This window comes from Nerophis ophidion, linkage group LG07 (assembly GCF_033978795.1).
Source record: "Nerophis ophidion isolate RoL-2023_Sa linkage group LG07, RoL_Noph_v1.0, whole genome shotgun sequence".
In the NCBI taxonomy this organism is placed as follows: Eukaryota; Metazoa; Chordata; class Actinopteri; order Syngnathiformes; family Syngnathidae; genus Nerophis; species Nerophis ophidion.
In genome coordinates this window covers 5,570,421-5,589,305 of record NC_084617.1, presented here as the reverse complement: position 1 = coordinate 5,589,305, position 18,885 = coordinate 5,570,421, and the positions used below count along the sequence as shown (strand labels likewise).

At 40.7% G+C, this 18,885-nt stretch overlaps 1 protein-coding gene across 1 annotated transcript in view; it reads left to right on the top strand.

Annotated features, from left to right (window-relative positions):
• camsap3 (calmodulin regulated spectrin-associated protein family, member 3) overlaps positions 1-18,885 on the top strand; it is a 111,646-nt gene that overhangs the window by 59,952 nt on the left and 32,809 nt on the right. The gene's annotated exons all lie outside the window — the stretch shown is intronic.

The following is an 18,885-nucleotide window of genomic DNA, read 5'->3' as shown; positions in this document are numbered from 1 at the left end:
ACCAATCAAACGGAGCCAGGCGGTCACATGATTAACTGCACATTAAAACATATTTTTTTTAATAAACCTTTATTTATAAATTTAAACATTTACAAACAGTTCAAAATAATAAAATAAGCACAAAAACAGTATAAAAAACGTACAGAACAGCGCCAGGGGGTTGTAAATTCAAAGTAACTAAAATATAATGCAAAAAAAATATATATATATAAAATAAACAAAGTGCAAAGCCATAGGCTCACTCAATCTCAGTAAATAACTTAAATTTGGAACACAACATCATCGTTTTCACAGCTTTTTGGTTGTTAGAGTTAGAGTGTTTTAATGTAGAGTTCTAAATCTTAAGGGCACAAAAAACAGGTCGGGCATTTAGAAACTTACATTTATGAATATAAAACTTAGCCAATAGTATCATGAGTTTGCAAAGGTAAAATTAATTTTCACTTTTTTTTTCAGTACAGTGTAAACCCAAATATATATTATTTAATATATATTATTGTTTCAGTTGTTTAAAAGATATTCCTGGCTCTGAATTTGTTCATTGCTATTTTTACATTTTTGTGCATTACTTGTTGCCGTCATCATTAAACAAACAGGTTACTCATCAGTTACTCAGTACTTGAGTAGTTTTTTCAAAACATACTTTTTACTTTTACTCAAGTAAATATTTGGGTGACTACTCCTTACTTTTACTTGAGTAATACATCTCTAAGGTAACTGTACTCTTACTTGAGTACAATTTCTGGCTACTCTACCCACTTCTGCGCGATTCTAATGAATTATATTCGGTACTATACCGCCTCTAAAAAGTACCGATCCCCATTTTAACAGAAATGTATATAGAACATGTTAAAAGGGAGAGTAAGCCGATATTAACAGTAAAGATTAAAGTACCAATGATAGTCACACACACACTAGGTGTGGCGAAATTATTCTCTGCATTTGACCATCACCCTATGTCACCCCCTGGGAGGTGAGGGGAGCAGTGAGCAGCAGCGGTGGTCACGCCTGGGAATCATTTTTTGGTGATTTAACCACCAATTCCAACTCTTGATGCTGAGTCCCGAACAGGGAGGTAATGGCTCCCATTTTTATAGTCTTTGGTACGACTGGTAAATGAACAAATAGATTAATAATTCATTTCCTACCACATGTCCTTAATCACAAAATAACAGGTGTATAAATTAGGGATGTCCCGATCCGATATTGATACCGGAAATCGGTCCGATATTAGCCAAAAAAGTGAATATCGGATTGTATCGGACTGAATCTTAAAACTCCGATATAAGCGCTCCGATATAAGCTGTCCATTTGCCGCTGCAGCACTTCTATAATAGGTGACTGGTTTTATCACACTCCAACACAGTAGGTGGCGGCAATGCCCCTTAATTAACGTTGGTGGCGGCCGCGGAAGAAGAGCGTCTCTGATCCAGCATGCACAGCCCACGTGATCACAACAACGACAACGCGCGTGCTCAGCAAAGTGTAGTGATGTCGACTGTGTGGAAGTATTTTAACTCACAGCATGCCGAAATGCTTATCTTCTTAAAAAAAATCTCCACATTATGCTCGGACTGCAGAAAGTGGAGAAGGAGGAGAAGGAGCAGTAAGGGTAGTCAGCACTGACTGATTATTATTTGTTTTATGCTCTTGTTATTAGAGTGATATGTTTATTGTGTTTACACTATTCTTCAGTGAAGACTAAGAGTAATTACTACATTGTTTTGGGCATAGTCAGTCAGTGAAACTGGAGCTGTGAACTCTTAATTTAGAGCAGTTGGACAGTGGACAATATTGTGTTGCTTTTGTGGTTTTTGTCCCTGCCCACAATTGTTTCCAACATATGCTGACAGTAAGAAAATAACTGAAGTGAACTTGAATTGTTTGCACTTTAAAACGTTTTTTGTTTTTTTTATTGGATTTATTTAGGTTATTTTTCATGGTCTTCTAATTTATTTTTAATTTATTCTTTTCAATTGTATAATTATGTTGGTATTAGTGGTTATTTTGCACTTTAAATATAACATTTAGTTTTTATTGGATTTGTTGAGGTAATACTCTTACGTTGAAGGTTAAAATTTATGTAACCAATTGGTTAATAATAAATGGGTCAGTTTTTCCTATACCTACTCTTGCTGACTATTGTTTTCTGTTTTAACACTACAACATCAGTAACAGTAACATCACTTTATCAAGCCTTTTCTAACATTCTACAAAACAAAATAAGGAATAAATATATGTATGATTCGTGGCTATATCGTATCGTATTGATATCAGTATCGGCAAATACTCAAGGATAAAATATCGGTATCGTATCGGAAGTGAAAAAGTTGTATCGGGACATCCCTAGTATAAATGACACAATATGTTACTGCATATGTCAGCAGCAAAATTAGGAGGCTTTGTTTGTTTACTTACTACTAAAAGACATGTTGTCTAGTACAGTGGTCCCCAACCACCGGGCTGGAAAATAATTTTTTACTAAAAAATAAAATGTATTTTTTTTAATTTTTATTAAATCAACATAAAAAACACAATATACACTTACAAATAGTGCACCAACCACAAAAAAACTCCCTTTTTCATGACAAAAACGTCCCTTTTTCATGACAAAGAAGAAAAAATAAAAAAAAGGGAAAAAAAAGGACATCCCCCTCCCCCGGGCCGCGGGACAAATTATTAAGCGTTGACCGGTCCGCGGATACAAAAAGGTTGGGGACCACTGGTCTAGTATGTTCGCTATTTTATTTAAGGACAAATTTGCAATAACAAAAATTTGTTTGGTATACGTTAAGATTTTTTGGGTTAAAATAATGTCAATAATACAATTTTTTGCGGTCCTTTTTAATTATAAAGTATCAAAAATACATTTTGGTACCGGGACAACACTACTGTGCAGCATAAATCAATCAATGTTTATTTATATAGCCCCAAATCACAAATGTCTCAAAGGACTGCACAAATCATTACGACTACAACATCCTCGGAAGAACCCACAAAAGGGCAAGGAAAACTCACACCCAGTGGGCAGGGAGAATTCACATCCAGTGGGACGCCAGTGACAATGCTGACTATGAGAAACCTTGGAGAAGACCTCAGATGTGGGCAACCCCCCCCCCCCCCCCCCCCCCCCTCTAGGGGACCGAAAGCAATGGATGTCGAGCGGGTCTAACATGATACTGTGAAAGTTCAATCCATAGTGGCTCCAAGACAGCAGCGAGAGTCCCGTCCACAGGAAACCATCTCAAGCGGATCTGCAGCGTAGAGATGTCCCCAACCGATACAGGCGAGCGGTCCATCCTGGGTCCCGACGAGCGGTCCATCCTGGGTCTCGACTCTGGACAGCCAGTACTTCATCCATGGTCATCGGACCGGACCCCCTCCACAAGGGAGGGGGGGACATAGGAGAAAGAAAAGAAGCGGCAGATCAACTGGTCTAAAAAGGAGGTCTATTTAAAGGCTAGAGTATACAGTCATGGAAAAAACTCAGTGCATATACAGTATAAGTTCCTAAACATATTTGAATCCCAGTATTTGGCATATTTTCAACTACTGTAAGCATTTTTTTTGAAGTGCTAGTAGGACCACAGTCTTTGTCCAATGGTGTTTGTAGCGTATGTGCTGCCTTGTAGCTCCTCAGATTGGGGATAAAGATAAGTGAAGATTAGAGACAATCTGCCCTGCAGACTGAACGTCCTGGCCTGTGATTGGAGGACACGTCAGGCTGAGATCCATGGGCGCACGTTTTAATGTTTAACTCAGCCCTTGACTTCCAGTTTAGCGATTGAACATTTTTACTCTGTCGTGACAACTTGCATGATTGATTGATTGAAACTTTTATTAGTAGATTGTACAAACCCTGTTTCCATATGAGTTGGGAAATTGTGTTGGATGTAAATATAAACAGAATACAATGATTTGCAAATCCTTTTCAACCCATATTCAGTTGAATATGCTACAAAGACAACATATTTCAAACTCATAAACATTATATATTTTTTTGCAAATAATAATCAACTTAGAATTTCAAAGTAGTTGGGAAAGGGCATGTTCACCACTGTGTTACATCACCTTTTCTTTTAACAACACTCAATAAACGTTTGGGAACTGAGGAAACTAATTGTTGAAGCTTTGAAAGTGGAATTCTTTCCCATTCTTGTTTTATGTAGAGCTTCAGTCCTTCAACAGTCCGGGGTCTCCGCTGTCCTATTTTACACTTCATAATGCGCCACACATTTTCCATGGGAGACAGGTCCGGACTGCAGGCTGGCCAGGAAAGTACCCGCACTCTTTTTTTTTTACGAAGCCACGCTGTTGTAACACGTGCTGAATGTGGCTTGGCATTGTCTAGCTGAAATAAGAAGGCCCTTAGATGGCAGCATATGTTGTTCCAAAACCTGTTATGTACCTTTCAGCATTAATGGTGCCTTCACAGATGTGTAAGTTACCCATGCCTTGGGCACTAATGCACCCCCATACCATCACACATGCTGGCTTTTCAACTTTGCATCGATAACAGTCTGGATGTTTCACTTCCCCTTTGGTCCAAATGACACGATGTCGAATATTTCCAAAAACAATGTGAAATGTGGACTCGTCAGACCACAGAACCCTTTTCCACTTTGCATCAGTCCATCTTAGATGATCTCGGGCCCAGAGAAGCCAGCGGCGTTTCTGGATGTTGTTGATAAATGGCTTTCACTTTGCATAGGATAGGTTTAACTTGCACTTACGAACTGTATTTAGTGACAGTGGTTTTCTGAGGTGTTCTGAGCCCATATGGTGATATCCTTTAGAGATTGATGTCGGTTTTTGATACAGTGCCGTCTGAGGGATCGAAGGTCACGGTCTTTCAATGTGTTAAAAATGTGTTATTTATAAGTTCTACTTACAGTGTAACAGCACAATATTCAGGTCTTCGGTACACTAATGTGTATATTGTTGGCCATTGGTTCTTTGTTTATTTTTACTTAGATATTGGGTTTCACTTTGCATCGATAACAGTCTGGATGGTTCGCTTCCCCTTTGGTCCGGATGACACGATGTCGAATATTTCCAAAAACAATTTGAAATGTGGACTCGTCAGACCACAGAACACTTTTCCACTTTGTATCAGTCCATCTTAGATGATCTCGGGCCCAGAGAAGCCGGCAGCGTTTCTGGATGTTGTTGATAAATGGCTTTCGCTTTGCATAGGAGAGGTTTAACTTGCACTTACGAACTGTATTTAGTGACAGTGGTTTTCTGAGGTGTTCTGAACCCATGTGGTGATATCCTTTAGAGATTGATGTCGGTTTTTGATACAGTGCCGTCTGAGGGATCGAAGGTCACTGTCTTTCAATGTGTTAAAAATGTGTTATTTATTTATAAGTTCTACTTACAGTGTAACAGCACAACATTCAGGTCTTCGGTACACTAATGTGTATATTGTTGGCCATTGGTTCTGTGTTTATTTTTACTTAGATATTGGGTTTCACTTTGCATCGATAACAGTCTGGATGGTTCGCTTCCCTTTTGGTCCGGATGACACGATGTCGAATATTTCCAAAAACTATTTGAAATGTGGACTCGTCAGACCACAGAATCCTTTTCCACTTTGCATCAGTCCATCTTAGATGATCTAGGGCCCAGAGAAGCCGGCGGCGTTTCTGGATGTTGTTGATAAATGGCTTTCGCTTTGCATAGGAGAGGTTTAACTTGCACTTACGAACTGTATTTGGTGACAGTGGTTTTCTGAGGTGTTCTGAGCCCATGTGGTGATATCCTTCAGAGATTGATGTCTGTTTTTGATACAGTGCCGTCTGAGGGATCGAAGGTCACGGTCTTTCCATGTGTTAAAAATGTGTTATTTATTTATAAGTTCTACTTACAGTGTAACAGCACAATATTCAGGTCTTCGGTACACTAATGTGTATATTGTTGGCCATTGGTTCTTTGTTTATTTTTACTTAGATATTGGGTTTCATTTTGCATCGATAACAGTCTGGATGGTTCGCTTCCCCTTTGGTCCGGATGACACGATGTCGAATATTTCCAAAAACAATTTGAAATATAGACTCGTCAGACCACAGAACCCTTTTCCACTTTGCATCAGTCCATCTTAGATGATCCAAGGCCCAGAGAAGCCGGCGGCGTTTCTGGATGTTGTTGATAAATGGCTTTCGCTTTGCATAGGAGAGGTTTAACTTGCACTTACGAACTGTATTTAGTGACAGTGGTTTTCTGAGGTGTTCTGAGCCCATGTGGTGATATCCTTTAGACATTGATGTCGGTTTTTAGAGATGTACAAACCCTGTTTCCATATGAGTTGGGAAATTGTGTCCAGATTCTCTAACCGTAGACGTTGAAATCCCTTAAATTTATTTAAAACATACATTTTTCAGTCGTGTATTCATACATAGAATATATTTGTGCACTGTCGTACAAAACCCCCTCTGGTGGCCCCCCCAGACCTGCCTAAGCCCTGTTGTTTCCCCCTCAGCAGGCACTGCTGGGGGCGGGGGTGCCTGTTTTTAAGTCATATTTCAGACATAATCGCCGGTCGCCCTCGTCATAATCTCACTAATTGTCTCTAGTTTGTCTGCCTGGACTGTCAGACAGCTAAGATATCCCTGTTATTTATCCAAAATGCTCTGAGGATGCGGCTAATTGACGGAGTATTGATGTCACTAATCAACTAATACTTGCGAGCCAGAAGCAAGCATTCCCTTGTGTTGCATTGTGGGTCAGCTGGCTGGCCGGTCGTCATGGCGATCTGGCAGCCCGGTGCATTCTAGAGTGGCTCCTCTCCTCTCTCATTAGGGAGACTCGTCAGCCCCCCCTCCCTTTCATTTTTGCACTTTCTGCTCATGAATTACTCCCCTGATTAATTACAGCACAGCCACTCTTTGCCGTCTTTTTGTTTCGCTGCGCTTTCATCTCCAGTCGTCATGTTTTATCCACGCAGGTGATCCCTGATATCATTCAGTCGTGTCTTCAGGCTAGAAAGTGAGCCTGGCGCCGCGTCATGTGTGCGAGCGGATTGGCAAGTCATTTAAGTCGGTGTGGGAGTGGGCAAGTTGAGGCAACTTGGGTGTATCTCGAGGACAAGAAAAAAAACAAAACACTGTACAAATACAACCATTTTTTACGTCATTAGTTCAAGTTACTGCAGGTAGTTTTGATCGTAGATTCACTGCAAAAATAGTAAACATACAGTCGTGATCAAAAGTGCATACCGTATTTCCTTGAATTGCCGCCGGGGGGCTAATTAATTGAAAACCTCTTCTCACTCCGGCGCTTACCAAAGGCATGTGGTAAATTTAGGCCTGCGCTTATAAATTTGAGTGTGATGTAAGGATACCATCATGAAAAGCACATTTAATTTAAAAAAACGTTTTCATGGTCTTACCTTTACTTATAAATGAAGTCCATGCGCAGCTCCTTCTGATCAAACGCATCGATATCTTGTTTAAAGAAGTCTTCCTTATCTTTCTTCGGTTTTAAAAGTCTCTCTGTCTCGATGGAGATCTTCCTTTATTACCTCCTGCTTCGATTGAAAGTCCAGTTTAGAAAATGGTTTTATTTTAGATATGCAATCCTCCATGTTAAAAGTGCAAGCGAGAGGAAAAAATCATCGCTGCTCACTCTCACTGCTTGTTGTCACTTCGTGTAGTCGCAAGAAGGATCACTAGCGCCCTCTACCACCAGGAGGCGGGAGTCATTTAATGACTCATATTTGACACACGCAGCTACGGTATATTAATAAAACATAAATGCTTACTTTTCATTTTAGCATATTCAATAGCTTGGACCTTAAATCCTACTGAATAGCTCTTAATCTTCTTCCCTTTATGCGATTTCAAATGATTGAAATCAGCCTCCTCCATTTTGAAAATGATGACAGCGGAAGTGTCACTCGTGACGTGACGAGTTTGACCCTGTGGAAATTCTAGACATGCGCTAATAAAAATAATATTTTATAATTCTAGCCAGGCGCATACTATATACCCGGCGGCAATTCAAGGAAATACGGTATACACTTGTAAAGAACATAATGTCATGGATTTCCTGAGTTTTCAATAATATCTGCAACGCTTATTTTTTTGTGATTGGATCTAGGACTGGTGCGATACGGCCTTTTTTTTAATATCTCGATATTTTTAGGCCATATCGCGATACATGATATATATCTCCATATTTTGCCTTAGCCTTGAATGAACACTTGATACATATAATCACAGCAGTATGATGATTCTATGTGTCTACATTAAAACATTCTTCTTCATACTGCATTAATATATGCTACTTTTGAACTTTCATGCAGAGAGGGAAATCACAACTAAAAGTGTATTTATTAAACAGTTATTAAGCAGTGGTACAAACAATGTCATTTTTAAAACAAAGTACAAGATTGTCAGATATATTTTAAAACAAGCTATGAGTGCACTTTTGTGCATGATGTCACTAAGATGACATATCCAAACAACACTAAATTAAAGTGCACTTTTTGTACAGAACGCCACTACAATAGTTTAAAACAAAGTGCACTTTTGTGCATGATGTCACTAAGAAGACATATCAAAACAACACTAAATTAAAGTGCACTTTTTGTACAAGATGCCACTACAATAGTTTAAAATAAAGAAAGTGCACTTTTGTGCATGATGTCAGAAAATATTTCAAAAACTGTCAAATAAAAATGAGCTGCATGATAGGAAATCAAATAGTGTTCGTCCATCGCTATGTGGTAGGTTCCTGCGGACGTTATCGCCTTCTGTTGTTGACTATTTTTTTCATGCGGCGTTGATCTGGAAATGTTTGCCTCGGTATTTTGATTTTGTGGGCATAGATGTTGACATGCGGAGTAAGCACTCTTCATCCTCTAGCAGGTGACTTTTCAAATTATTCTACATATTAGCAGTAATGCTACTTTTTGTAGCAACACTTTTGCCCCACACTTGACTAACTACGGTTGTCTGTTTGACATAGTCCCACTTGAAGCCAAACCAATCCAATCCACTTTATTTATATAGCACATTTAAACAACAATAACGTTTCCAAAGTGCTGCACAGCCATTTTAAAAACAATTGTAAAAAAAAATAAAAATAAATAAATAAAATACAATTAAAAAAAAAAAATATATATATATTATGCTCCACCAATGACTGAATAAAAACAAAAAATAAATAAATATAAAACCAATAAAAACAATATAAAAAAATATGATTAAAAACTATTTTAAAGGGTAAAATCAATTAAAACAGTAAAATAGAAATCAAAGTGTATAAAAAAACACAGAGGACAACAGAGAACAGAGGACCACACAACTCATGTAGTGTTAAAAGCCAAAGAATAAAAGTGGGTCTTAACCACCGCCAGACGATGGACCCCCTGCTGTTTTTCCTGGGACTTAATTCTTCCTTCATTTGTTACCCGATTCGCACCTTCTTTCTCTCGTATTACCACTCGCACGGCTCCGCTAGCATCACAGCTAATGTTTCCCATGTTGCTACCTCTCTGCTCCGTGAGGGCGTGTACGTATGTGACGTATGTAAGAAGGTGTGCTTGTTTTATGTCTTTGTGAGAAGGAGAAACAAGAAATAGCGAGAAGAGCCTGTAGTTTGCAATTTGCAGCAGAGTGTGAAGCGACCGGAATGAGAATCAGCACATCCAAGTCCGAGTCCGAGTCCATGGTTCTCGCCCGGAAAAGGGTGGAGTGCCATCGCTGGGTTGGGGAGGAGACCCTGCCCCAAGTGGAGGAGTTCACTTACAGTAAACACTGTAAGAGAGGAGAAGAGACAAGTGTGTTGTTTCCTTTTAATGTTAATACGCTTACAATGTTACGCAGAGGTATACCTATAACAATTTTATAGACAAATTATACCATTTATACTATTTATAGTACAAATATTTTGTTCTTCCCGGGGACAGAAAAATTGAGAAGCACTGTGCTGAAGGAACACACAGGAAGTAGTTTTGTCCTTAAAATAATAGGTCTAGTCATTTATAAAATATAAATGAATCAACATTCACATCAAACATTGTGACTCATCACAATTAAAGCATCTACTGGTCAAATTTAGCGCCGCATGTTTTAAACTACCTTTTATCGCCGGAGTTAGTATTCGACAAAAGTCAGCAATTCAACACAAACTAAATATATTTATGTACAATATTTTGACTCCCGGGTTGGGGAGGAGACCCTGCCCCAAGTGGAGGAGTTCAAGTACCTAGGAGTCTTGTTCACGAGTGAGGGAAGAGTGGATGGTGAGATCGACAGGCGGGTCGGTGCGGCGTCTTCAGTAATGCGGACGTTGTACCGATCCGTTGTGGTGAAGAAGGAGCTGAGCCGGAAGGCAAAGCTCTCAATTTACCGGTCGATCTACGTTCCCATCCTCACCTATGGTCATGAGCTTTGGGTCATGACCGAAAGGATAAGATCACGGGTACAAGCGGCCCAAATGAGTTTGGGTCTCTCCCTTAGAGATAGGGTGAGAAGCTCTGCCATCCGGGAGGAACTCAAAGTAAAGCCGCTGCTCCTTCACATGGAGAGGAGCCAGATGAGGTGGTTCGGGCATCTGGTCAGGATGCCACCCGAACGCCTCCCTAGGGAGGTGTTTAGGGCACGTCCAACCGGTAATAGGCCACGGGGAAGACCCAGGACACGTTGGGAAGACTATGTCTCCCGGCTGGCCTGGGAACGCCTCGGGATCCCCCGGGAAGAGCTAGACGAAGTGGCTGGGGAGAGGGAAGTCTGGGCTTCCCTGCTTAGGCTGTTGCCCCCGCGACCCGACCTCGGATAAGTGGAAGATGATGGATGGATGGATGGATTTTGACTATGTTTCGTGATAAGGTTTTACACGTGTGGATTTCTACCGTTGTTGCAGCTTGTCAGGGAACAATGCGTCCGTCTCTTAAAAGGTCCGACGGGAAACAATGACTCGAGGGCAGAACATTCACACTCTGTTGTCCAGTCTTTTTTCAAAGTCCGATTTTGGCAATTTAATTAAAATTTTCACGGGTTGAATAAGGGGCTTCACGCGTCTGCCTCACAATACGAAGGTCCTGCAGTCCTGGGTTCAACCCCAGGCTCGGGATCTTTCTGTGTGGAGTTTGCATGTTCTCCCCGTGAATGCGTGGGTTCCCTCCGGCTACTCCGGCTTCCTCCCACTTCCAAAGACATGCACCTGGGGATAGGCCCCTCCCACCTCCAAAGACATGCACCTGGGGATAGGCTCCTCCCACCTCCAAAGACATGCACCTGGGGATAGGCCCCTCCCACCACCAAAGACATGCACCTGGGGATAGGCTCCTCCCACTTCCAAAGACATGCACCTGGGGATAGGCCCCTCCCACTTCCAAAGACATGCACCTGGGGATAGGCCCCTCCCACCTCCAAAGACATGCACCTGGGGATAGGCTCCTCCCACCTCCAAAGACATGCACCTGGGGATAGGCCCCTCCCACCTCCAAAGACATGCACCTGGGGATAGGCCCCTCCCACCTCCAAAGACATGCACCTGGGGATAGGCCCCTCCCACCTCCAAAGACATGCACCTGGGGATAGGCCCCTCCCACCTCCAAAGACATGCACCTGGGGATAGGCCCCTCCCACCTCCAAAGACATGCACCTGGGGATAGGCCCCTCCCACCTCCAAAGACATGCACCTGGGGATAGGCCCCTCCCACCTCCAAAGACATGCACCTGGGGATAGGCCCCTCCCACCTCCAAAGACATGCACCTGGGGATAGGCCCCTCCCACCTCCAAAGACATGCACCTGGGGATAGGCCCCTCCCACTTCCAAAGACATGCACCTGGGGATAGGCTCCTCTCACCTCCAAATACATGCACCTGGGGATAGGCTCCTCCCACCTCCAAAGACATGCACCTGGGGATAGGCCCCTCCCACTTCCAAAGACATGCACCTGGGGATAGGCCCCTCCCACTTCCAAAGACATGCACCTGGGGATAGGCTCCTCCCACCTCCAAAGACATGCACCTGGGGATAGGCCCCTCCCACCTCCAAAGACATGCACCTGGGGATAGGTTGATTGGCAACACTAAATTGTCCCTAGTGTGTGAATGTTGTCTGTCTATCTGTGTTGGCCCTGCGATGAGGTGGCGACTTGTCCAGGGTGTACACCGCCTTCCGCCCGATTGTAGCTGAGCTAGGCTCCAGCGCCCCCCGCCACCCCAATGGGAATAAGTGGTAGAAAATGGATGGATGGATGGGACAACTCTTAATTTCTTGTAAAATACAACTTTATTCTGGCAAGATTACTGCTTTTTCTTGCAATTTTCCTTGTCGTTTATTATATCTTTATTTGTACTAAAACGTGTTGTTAGTGTTTGGAATGAGTCAGATGTTGATCTGCTGTGAGAGGATTATAGTCTTTCATCAGTGCCCGTTTGTCCTATTTCGCTGCTGTAGGTCATCCAGCGGAGAGCGAAAAAGAGCGAGAGAATTGCTCTCACAGACACACGGAGGTGGCATTCCTGCCCTTGGCGACCATGTCAGGAAGGCCAGCGCTTTTTGCTGTCAACTGTCGGACAAGCTTGTTGGCACCTGGCCAGCAAAGGTCAGCAGTTTGATGCTCATGCACGCTCGCAACCCGGACCGCCACTGCCCTCCACTCCCCCGGCCCCGCGTGTGGTGGAGCTGGAATGTCTAGCTTTTTAAAGTGGAATTAATTCCGCGTCAAAGGGACCAGGCACTGATTTGTACAGATTAGGCTCAGGACTGGAGATTGGACCCATGACCAGAATGTGCTGTTTGTGAGAATGAATTAGGAGGCTGATGCTGTTAGTCAGGTGAAGTACTGTTGGAAAGGCCAGTCGGGGTAAATACACTATATATCAATCAATCAATGTTTACTTATATAGCCCTAAATCACTAGTGTCTCAAAGGGCTGCACAAACCAGTACGACATCCTCGGTAGGCCCACATAAGGGCAAGGAAAACTCACACCCAGTGGGACGTCGGTGACAAAGATGACTATGAGAACCTTGGAGAGGAGGAAAGCAATGGATGTCGAGCGGGTCTAACATGATACTGTGAAAGTTCAATCCATAATGGATCCAACACAGTCGCAAGAGTCCAGTCCAAAGCGGATCCAACACAGCAGCGAGAGTCCCGTTCACAGCCGAGCCAGCAGGAAACCATCCCAAGCGGAGGCGGATCAGCAGCACAGAGATGTCCCCAGACGATACATAGGCAAGCAGTACATGGCCACCGGATCGGACCGGACCCCCTCCACAAGGGAGAGTGGGACATAGGAGAAAAAGAAAAGAAACGGCAGATCAACTGGTCTAAAAAGGGAGTCTATTTAAAGGCTAGAGTATACAGATGAGTTTTAAGGTGAGACTTAAATGCTTCTACTGAGGTAGCATCTCGAACTGTTAACGGGAGGGCATTCCAGAGTACTGGAGCCCGAAATGAAAACGCTCTATAGCCCGCAGACTTTTTTTGGGCTTTGGGAATCACTTATAAGCCGGTGTCCTTTGAAGGCAGATTTCTTGCCGGGACATATGGTACAATACAATCGGCAAGATAGGATGGAGCTAGACCGTGTAGTATTTTATACGTAAGTAGTAAAACCTTAAAGACACATCTTAAGTGCACAGGAAGCCAGTGCAGGTGAGCCAGTATAGGTATATATGTATGTATATATGTATATAAAGGTATATACAGTATAGGAATATATGTATGTATATATGTATATAAAGGTATATACAGTATAGGTATATATGTATGTATATATGTATATAAAGGTATATACAGTACAGGTATATATGTATGTATATATGTATATAAAGGTATATACAGTACAGGCGTAATGTGATCAAACTTTCTTGTTCTTGTCAAAAGTCTAGCAGCCGCATTTTGTACCAACTGTAATCTTTTAATGCTAGACATGGGGAGACCCGAAAATAGTACGTTATATATACTGCCAAAAGTATTTGGCCACCCATCAAAATGATGAGAATAAGGTGTCCGAATCACTTGAATAGAATAGAATGGACTTTATTGTCATTATATCTGCATATAACGAGATTAAGGACTCCAACTTGAGGTGCGATAGTGGGAACAAATATGAGGTAAAAATAAATAACACAAGAGACTAACAATTGAAATAAACAGACTACTATCCAAGAAAAATATTAAGCAATCCTGTACAATATACAAACCCTGTTTCCACATGTGTTGGGAAATTGTGTTAGATGTAAATATAAACAGAATACAATGATTTGCAAATCCTTTTCAAGCCATATTCAGTTGAATATGCTACAAAGACAACATATTTGATGTTCAAACTCATAAACATTTTTTTTTGTGTGTGCAAATAATCATTAACTTCAGAATTTGATGCCAGCAACACGTGACAAAGAAGTTGGGAAATGTGGCAATAAATACAGATAAAGTTGAGGAATGCTCATCAAACACTTATTTGGAACATCCCACAGGTGTGCAGGCTAATTGGGAACAGGTGGGTGCCATCATTGGGTATAAAAACAGCTTCCCAAAAAACTGCTCAGTCTTTCACAAGAAAGGATGGGGCGAGGTACACCCCTTTGTCCACAACTGCGTGAGCAAATAGTCAAACAGTTTAAGAACAACCTTTCTCAAAGTGCAATTGCAAGACATTTAGGGATTTCAACATCTACGCTCCATAATATCATCAAAAGATTCAGAAAATCTGGAGAAATCACTCCACGTAAGCGGCATGGCCGGAAACCAACATTGAATGACCGTGACATTGGATCCCTCAGACGGCACTGTATCAAAAACCGACATCAATCTCTAAAGGATATCACCACTCTGGAACACTTCAGAAAACCACTGTCACTAAATACAGTTTGTCACTACATTTGTAAATCGCAGTTAAAGCTCTACTATGCAAAGCGAAAGCCATTTATCAACAACATCCAGAAATGCCGCTGGCTTCTCTGGGCCCGAGATCATCTAAGATGGACTGATGCAAAGTGGAAAAGTTTTCTGTGGTCTGACGAGTCCATACTTCAGATTGTTTTTGGAAATATTCGACATTGTGTCATCCGGACCAAAGGGGAAGCGAACCATCCAGACTGATATCGACGCAAAGTTCAAAAGCCATCATCTGTGATGGTATGGGGGTGCATTAGTGCCCAAGGCATGGGTAACTTACACATCTGTGAAGGCACCATTAATGCTGAAAGGTACATACAGGTTTTGGAACAACATATGCTGACACCTAAGCTGCGTCTTTTTCATGGACGCCCCTGCTTATTTCAGCAAGACAATGCCAAGCCACATTCAGCACGTGTTGCAACAGCGTGGCTTCGTAAAAAAAGAGTGCGGGTACTTTCCTGGCCCGCCTGCAGTCCAGACCTGTCTCCCATGGACAATGTGTGCCGCATTATGAAGCGTAAAATACGACAGCGGAGACCCCGGACTGTTGAAGGACTGAAGCTCTACATAAAACAAGAATGGGAAAGAATTCCACTTTCAAAGCTTCAACAATTAGTTTCCTCAGTTCCCAAACGTTTACTGAGTGTTGTTAAAAGAAAAGGTGATGTAACACAGTGGTGAACATGCCCTTTCCCAACTACTTTAGCACATGTTGCAGCCATGAAATTCTAAGTTAATTATTATTTGCAAAAAAATATATAAAGTTTGAGTTTGAACATCAAATATGTTGTCTTTGTAGCATATTCAACTGAATATGGGTTGTAAAGGATTTGCAAGTCATTGTATTCTGTTTATATTTACATCTAACACACTTTCCCAACTCATATGGAAACAGGGTTTGTATAGCGCTTTTCTACCTTAAAAGAACTGAAAGCGCTTTAACACTATTTCCACATATAAACTTCAAGTTCATATGTGAGTCAAGGCAGGTGGCCAAATACTTTTGGCAATATAGTGAACGTCCAGTAAGCTTTAGATGCTACACTTTGTTAATGGTTGGAAGTAATGTTGTGTGATTTGAGAGAGCAAATAAACCAAGGCTTGTTTTTCTGTCTGATGTCTTTATAGAGTCAAAGCACTCTGAGATAAGAGTGCTGGTGCAGTGTGGTCATGGTCTCTATTAGAACTATATCTGGTATAAGTGGCAGCTATTGGAAAATATACTTAGTATGTCAGAAATACAAATACACAAATATCTCGCCTTACTAGGTAGTTGGTCCTCTCAAAACATCACCATTGCTTGTAATATGCATTTTAAAAAGAAAATCAAACTTTTAGATAAAAAAAAATTGTTTCAAAAACAGTTGCACGACTAACAACGTGTGAATTGTTATAATAATATACTGTATTTTCCGGACTATAAGGCGCACTTTCCAGAGACCTAAGACCCGGGGTTGACAGATCATCTGTGCATCGGTTGGGGACGTCTCTGCGCTGCTGATGGTCTCCTGCTGGCACCACTATGAACTGGACTCTCACAATATTATGTTAGATCCACTATGGACTGGACTCTCACTATTATGTTAGATCCACTATGGACTGGACTCTCACTATTATGTTAGATCCACTATGGACTGGACTCTCACTATTATGTTAGCTCCACTATGGACCGGAGTCTCACTATTATGTTGGATCCACTATGGACTGGACTCCCTCACTATTATGCTAGATCCACTATGGACTGGACTCTCACTATTATGTTAGATCCACTATGGACTGGACTCTCACTATTATGTTAGCTCCACTATGGACCGGAGTCTCACTATTATGTTGGATCCACTATGGACTGGACTCCCTCACTATTATGTTAGATCCACTATGGACTGGACTCTCACTATTATGTTAGATCCACTATGGACTGGACTCTCACTATTATGTTAGATCCACTATGGACTGGAATCCCATCATCAGAACAACAACAAAAATCCTGACTTTGGAGCAATGTTCACAGACTGTAGTATTTGTCTCTCAATTAGATGCAATGGTTTTCTGTATTGAGACCAGGATTTCGGTCCTAACTTGTTCACTGGTCCTCATTTGGAAGGTATTTTTCCTTGTTGATGTCTGAAGAAGGTTACAAATACAAGAACACACACACACACACACACACACACACACTTTTGTATTTCGTACCTTCTTGAGACCTCCGAAAAATCTCTTTAGGACCAAACATTTTAGATATATAAATATTTATATTTACAACATTAATAATGTATAAAAAAAACTAAGCCAATACAAACCAGCTTGTTGTGAAAAATGAGTTGCAATGTCATGAGAAAAAGGTCATCATTTCACAAGAAAAACTTCGAATTTTGGTAGTATTATGACAAAAGTCCCTCATTTTACTCAACTTAGGTGAAAAGTGGACAAGAAAAACTGAACAATTGTGCAATATTACGATAAAAGTTGGAATTTTGCCCAATAGCAGTCGCAATTTCACAAGAAAAAGCTTAAAATGTTGGCAGTTGTATGAAAAGAGTCGTAATTTTACTCAAAAAAAAGTCCCAAGTTGGTAAGAAAAATGTTGCTAGGCAAAATGGTAACAAAAGTCATAATTTTTCCCTAAAAAGTTCACAATTTTACAAGGTCAACAAAAAAAATTGGCAATATTGTGATAAAAGTCAGCATTTTAATGCTGCCTTTGCTTTAATGTTTACTTCAGAACAAGAAAAAAAATCCTGACTTTGGAGCAATGTTCACAGACTGTAGTATTTGTCTCTCAATTAGATGCAATGGTTTTCTGTATTGAGACCAGGATTTCGGTCCTAACTTGTTCACTGGTCCTCATTTGGAAGGTATTTTTCCTTGTTGATGTCTGAAGAAGGGTAGAAATACAAGAACACACACACACACACACACTTTTGTATTTCGTACCTTCTTGAGACCTCCAAAAAATCTCTTTAGGACCACCCTTTCTAGATATATAAATATTTATATTTACAACATTAATAATATATAAAAAAAACTAAGCCAATATAAACCAGCTTGTTGTGAAAACTGAGTTGGAATGTCATGAGAAAAAGGTCATCATTTCACAAGAAAAACTTAGAATTTTGGTATTATTATGATAAAAGTCCGTCTTTTCACTCAACACAAGTGAAAAGTGGACAAGAAAAACTGAACAATTGTGCAATATTACGATAAAAGTTGGAATTTTGCCCAATAGTAGTAGCAATTTTCCAAGAAAAAGCTTAAAATGTTGGCAGTTGGATGAAAAGAGTTGTAATTTTACTCAAAAAAAAGTCCCAAGTTGGTAAGAAAAATGTTGCTAAGCAAAATGGTGACAAAAGTCATAATTTTTCCCTAAAAAGTTCACAATTTTACAAGGTCAACAAAAAAATTTGCAATATTGTGATAAAAGTCAGCATTTTAATGCTGCCTTTGCATTGTTTACTTCAGAACAAGAAAAAAAATCCTGACTTTGGAGCAATGTTCACAGACTGTAGTATTTGTCTCTCAATTAGATGCAATGGTTTTCCGTATTGAGACCAGGATTTCGGTCCTAACTTGTTCACTGGTCCTCATTTGGAAGGTATTTTTCCTTGTTGATGTCTGAAGAAGGCTAGAAATACAAGAACACACACACACACACACACACTTTTGTATTTCGTACCTTCTTGAGACCTCCAAAAAATCTCTTTAGGACCACCCTTTCTAGATATATAAATATTTATATTTACAACATTAATAATATATAAAAAAAACTAAGCCAATATAAACCAGCTTGTTGTGAAAACTGAGTTGGAATGTCATGAGAAAAAGGTCATTTCTAAAGAAAAACTTCGAATTTTGGTAGTATTATGATAAAAGTCCCTCATTTTACTCAACGCAAGTGAAAAGTGGACAAGAAAAACTGAACAATTGTGCAATATTACAATAAAAGTTGGAATTTTGCCCAATAGCAGTCACAATTTTACAAGAAAAAGCTTAAAATGTTGGCAGTTGTATGAAAA